Source organism: Cnephaeus nilssonii (genome assembly GCF_951640355.1).
Source record: "Cnephaeus nilssonii genome assembly, chromosome: 1".
Lineage (NCBI taxonomy): Eukaryota > Metazoa > Chordata > Mammalia > Chiroptera > Vespertilionidae > Cnephaeus > Cnephaeus nilssonii.
In genome coordinates, this window is record NC_137072.1 from 92,330,122 (window position 1) to 92,336,121 (window position 6,000).

The window sequence follows — 6,000 nt, forward strand, 5'->3', positions numbered from 1 at the left end:
AAATCTAAACGGAGGCAATGTTGTGGGGGCAGAGAAGAAGAAAGATGACTTGAAGAGGCCATCCAAGCTTTGCCTTTTATTACTCTCCATTATTATTGGTTTGTTAGAACTTTAAAAATGTATACTTAAATGTTAAAATTATGTTTTGATGCTAGTCTTTTGTTATGAGTTGAAAATTTTCCTTTCCCTTTCAAAGCTGGGGGGGTTGAGGGGACAACCTAAGTTTATGTATGAGGGAAAGGTGGAGGAACACTCTGTTCCACAACCTTAGACCTCACACTGAACTGCCAGGCCATGCTCCGTGAAGCTGCTAAATTAAGATAAATGAAAAGGGGACACAAACCAGGTGGCTTTCCAAATGGTTCATGGTTTGCTTTCTTGATTTATGAAAGATGATACTCCCCATTAAAACTCTTTTTAATAGTTTGACTTCATTTTTGCTGAGTGAATCACCTTAATCATATTATTCTAACTGCGTCTTAGCCAGACCCTGGCATCTCATGCCACTCCCCACTTCATTCTCTTTGCTTCTTCTGCATTCTCAGATGTGCTGAAGATAGACTAAAAAGCACCACAGATATAGGCCTACAATGGAGGTTCTAGAAAGGTTTCAAAGGAGAAATAACTTGTTTTTAATGGATGAAAATAAGGGTTAACAATTTATCAAATTGTGCTATAGTTATTCTTACAAATAGCACTCATTTTTAGTAACAGCTAGATTTTCTTCTGTTATCTCTCCTTAGAGCATAAGTATGTAACAGGCAGACTATATTTTCTCCATTTCTGTATATTCCCCCAGGCTGTAGATGCTGATATGGATTCCAAGACAGTGTTTCAGGCGATTTAGGAACAGTATAAAATACATCGTAATTATCGTAGAAGTTGAAGCCACTTTGCCAAGACATTGGTTTCTGTAAGAGCTTTTAGTGGTTAGTGTTAACTATTGAATGCAGTGATTATCAAGAAGTATCATGAATAGATGATATTTGGTCCTTTTTATTTTTAACAATTGAAATTTGTCTCCTCCACCCCCCAAGTATATTTATTTACTTTCTTCCTTTATCAGTCTGTTTGGTAATGTTAAATTAATTAAATATGGAAGCCATTAGACCAAGGTAGTTCTAATACTTTAGCCATCCAAAACACAAGCCTATACATGTCTTAAGGTTAAGAAGGCAAAACTTAAGGACAACCAACCACAGACAACTAGTCTTTTTCAAATAAAGCAAATATTTAAAGTATAGCCTATCAAATAATTCCATTGCTTTGCTTCTGCCGTTTCCCTATAAAAGTCTTTTCTCTAGCTCCTGTCAGTGGAGTGCTTCTAACCACTTTTGATTTGGCACTACCTGATTTTAATTAATTTTTGCATATTAAACTTAAAATTTTAATATGTCTTGGGTTATCTTTTAACAGTAGTGAGATAACTTATCAAATATACACTGAGTGGCCAGATTATTATGATCTCTGAACGCATAATAATCTGGCCACTCAGTGTATATCCTATATAATAAAAGGCTAATATTCGAATTGTCCCCTCGACCAGGAGTTCGACCAGTAGGCAGGCCGGCCAACTGCCCATGTCCCCTCCCTCTGGCCAGGCTGGCCAGACCCCACCCATGCATGAATTCATGCACCAGGCCTCTAGTATTTTATATATATACTAGCAGCCCCTTTGCACAAAGATTCGTGCAATAGACCTTCATTCACCTGGCTGCCTGCACCAGTTTTCTGCCGGCACCAGGGACCCAGGGCTTGGCTGTGGCCACCGCCTTCTGCCTTCTTTCAGGGTCGGGGCTTGGCCCCGGGCGGTGGCCTTGGGCTCGGCTGCACCCCAGCGTCCCTGCTACGGATCTTAGGAGCCAACCCCCTGGTCGTTGCCTGCGATCTGTGCAGGCTCCCCACTGGTGCCCAAGGCCGGGAAAACCTCCGCCCGAGGCTTTCCCGGCCTTGGGCTCGGCTGCACCCAGTATCCCTGCTAAGGATCATAGGAGCCGACCCCCAGTGGTTGCCTGCGATCTGTGCAGGCTCCCCGCTGGTGCCCAAGGCCGGGAAAGCCTTGGGCGGAGGCTTTCCCAGCCTTGGGCTCGGCCGCACCCAGCGTCCCTGCTATGGATCTTAGGAGCCGACCCCCAGTGGTTGCCTTCGATCAGTGCAGGCTCCCGGCCTTGGGCTCAGCCGCACCCCAGCGTCCCTGCAACGGTTTGCTGGTGGGCGTGGCTTGTGGGTGTAGCGATGGTACGGTCAATTTGCATATTATTCTATTATTAGGTAGGATATATATGTATATATATGTATATATATATATATACATACACACACACACACACACACACACACATATATATATACATATATATATATACACATACACACATACATACACATACACACACACACACACACTGAGTGGCCAGATTATTGTGTGTTCAGAGATCATCATAATCTGTCCACTCAGTGTACATGGTTGTCTTAGTCAGCACTCTCCTGATGGCAAATAACAGAAATTAAGCCCAAACAGACTTATGAGGGAAAGGGGACAAAATAATTGATTATATTGGAAAGACAAGAGGAAGATAATTTTGTAATAGACATGACTGGAATTAAGAGTACAAATGAGCCTGGCTAGTGTGGGTCAGTGGTTGAACATTGACCCATGAACCCTGTGGTCCCTGGTTCAATTCCCAGGCAGGGCACATGCCTGGGTTTTGGGCTCGATCCCCAGTAGGGCTGTGAAGAAGGCAGCCTATTTATGTTTCTATCTCTCTATTATTCTCCCTTCCTCTCTCTCTCAAATCAATAAAAACATTTAAAAAAATACCCCAGAGTATGAATGATATCAAATGACTCTGTGTTCTCCTCTCTGCTTCCCTCTGAGTTGACTTCATTGTCAAGCTGATTCTCATTCAACTCAAGTCCATATTCTACCACATCAGCAAGACTAGACCATAGAAAGTGCCTCTTGCCTGATACTTTTCAAATAATGACCCAGGCTTGATTCTTAGTAGGTCAAATTTGATCCCATAAATTCTTTTTTTTATTTTTAAATATATTTTTACTCATTTCAGAGAGGAAGGGAGAGGGAGAGAGAGAGAGAGGGAGAAACATCTATGATGAGAATCATTGATCGGCTGCCTCTTGCACATCCCGTACTTGGGACCAAGCCCGAAACCCAGGAATATGCCCTGATCGGGAATGGAACCATGACCTCCTGGTTTATAGGTCGATGCTCAACCATTGAGCCACACTGGCCAGGCTCATAAATTCTTAAACCTATCATTGACACAGATGGGCCAGGCTTGGGTCATTCACCCACTCTTGTCTGAATGGAGTGGTAAGAGGAATATGTATGAGATCAACTTCCTCTGAAACTCTTAAGTGTTGTTATGAAAAGAATGAGATATAGATTCCAGGAAAGCAAAAGTTATATAATTCTGCTTTAAACTTCATTTTTTATTTGGTGCTTTTTATATTTTTGTGTGTTTTTTTCAGTGTTTGTCAATCAATTTCTACTTGGTAAGAATTTCCATAAGATAAGAGTCCAGTCATAAGTGTTACACAGCTTATTTTAATTGAAGGAAAGAAAATTTTAACATAAACGCTGAAGCTGAAGCAGTTCGATACCAAGAGGCTATTTACTCCTTTTGGCTAGAAATTGGCTGATGGAGCAAGAATTGATTCCAGAGTTATTGATGATTTGGCTCTCCCCAGTTTTCAAGGGAGATCTACTGAACCATCAAGTCATCAATTTGCTCATTTCTGCTTCCATCAGTGATTAATGATCCTGTGGTTGGATAGGGCATCTTTGTAATTGCTAAGTGCTGAGTCATTCATCTCATTAGGAGTACACTCCAACTTTTATTTGCTGCCTGAAAAGGAAGCTCCATAAGCTCTGCTAATGTAGCTTAAGTATGAGGTCTTAATTATGCCCGTCGCGCGTCCCCCACCACGTCCCCCCCCCCCCAGCACCTTTGTTCTTCACTAGGCTATTTTTAAACTTTGACTAGGCTATTTTTAAACTCTATAAATTGTAGATAACTGATAGCAATGTAACTAATTCTTGTCTATTATGTTAATTTCCTACTGCTCCTTTAAAAATTTAACACAACTTTACTGTCTTATAGGTTTGGAGGCCAGAAGTCCCACGTAGGTCTCTCTAGACTAAGACCAAGGTATCTGCAGAGCTCCACTTTTTTTTTCTGGAGGTTGTTGGGAAAAATTCATTTTCTTGCCTTTTCCAGCTTTTAGAGGCCAAAACATCCTGGATTCTTGGACCTCTTTTTCCATCTTCAAAGCCAGCAATCTTGCATCTTTCTGACCTTTCTTCAGTGCTCACAGCTCCCTTTAACTCTCTTCTGCTTACTCTCTTCCACTTTCAAGGGCCCTTGTGGTTACATTGGGCCCAGATGGATAATCCAGGATAATCTCTCTATGATCAGGTCAGCTGATTGGCAATCTTTAAAAAAAAAAAAATATATATATATATATATATATATATATATATATATATATATATATATATTTTTTTTTTTTTTTATTGATTTTTTACAGAGAGGGAGAGGGACAGAGTGTTAGAAACATCGATGAGCGAGAAACATTGATCAGCTGCCTCCTGCACACCCCCCACTGGGGATGTGCCTGCAACCAAGGTACATGCCCTTGACCGGAATCGAACCCGGGACCCCTCAGTCCGCAGGCCGACGCTCTATCCACTGAGCCAAACCGGTTAGGCTGATTGGCAATCTTAATCCCCTCTGCAACCTCCATTCCCTTTGCCATGTAACCTAACATACCCACAGGGTCTGAGGATTACCATGTGGGCATCTTGGAGGTGCAGAAAGGGAGGCATCATTCTGTCTTTCATATCTATAGACACACACAGGTAAATGCCACCTGGTGAAGGTTGAATTGACTTCTCTAATCACCCACTCACTCCTGTAGAAAAATTCAATTTTTCTTTTATTTGCAAATTTATTTCAACATTCCTTTACTCCATATGAATTTGTAGTTCTTTGACTCCTCCTTTGAATCATTTTTAACAAATTCCCCAGTTCTCATTATTTCATGAATTGCATAAAAGTCTTTGACATGTGTTTATTTTACACATACTATAAAATAATCTCTTATTTTTTATTTTTTTAACATATATTTTTTTATTGATTTCATAGAGGAAGGGAGAGGGAGAGATAGAAACATCAAGGATGAGAGAGAATCATTGATCAGCTGTCTCCTGCATGCCCCCTTACTGAAGATTGAGCCTGCAACCCGGGCATGTGCCTTTACCAGGAATACAACCGTGACCTCCTAGTTCATAGGTTGACGCTCAACCACTGAGCCATGCTGGCTGGGTATAATCTCTTATTTTATAAACTAGGGGCCCAGCATGTGAAGTCACAAAAAATCCAGGACCCAGAGTCTTGTGTCTCAGCGGAACCCAGAAAGAGTCCCTCGGCCGCCTCCGCCGCTGCCGCAGGAGGCAGGACCCAAAAACCCACCCACGCCTCTGGTCAAGTCCTCCAGAGTCAAGTCCCCGCCCACCCGCGTGTGCCTCACCACGCACGCAGCCCTGCCCACCCTGCGCATGCAGCCTCCTGATTATCAGTCATGACAGCGTGATGGTGTGACGACCAGGCTTTTTATATAATAGATATAACATATTTCTTATACATGTCATAATTTTACCTTGTTTGGGAAATTTATCAGAGACTTAGCTACTCAAGATAGAAAAACATATAGATACACTAGAAATATGTTCTAGAACTTCAGAAAATGAGCATATCCCCCCACTCTCTTGCATCTTATAAATTTCAACATGTGCAGGAGATGGACCTGGCTGGGAATGTAATGCCTACTAGTTGAAGGTCAGAGATCAGGTTACCCCTCCCCCCCCATCCCCTACATTTGAAACTTAGCTTTGTCACTATTAATTCAAAGGAGTTGTTTAAAATCACCTGTTTATTACTCCTAGCTGAAAGTTTTACAATCTACTTCTTAAAATGA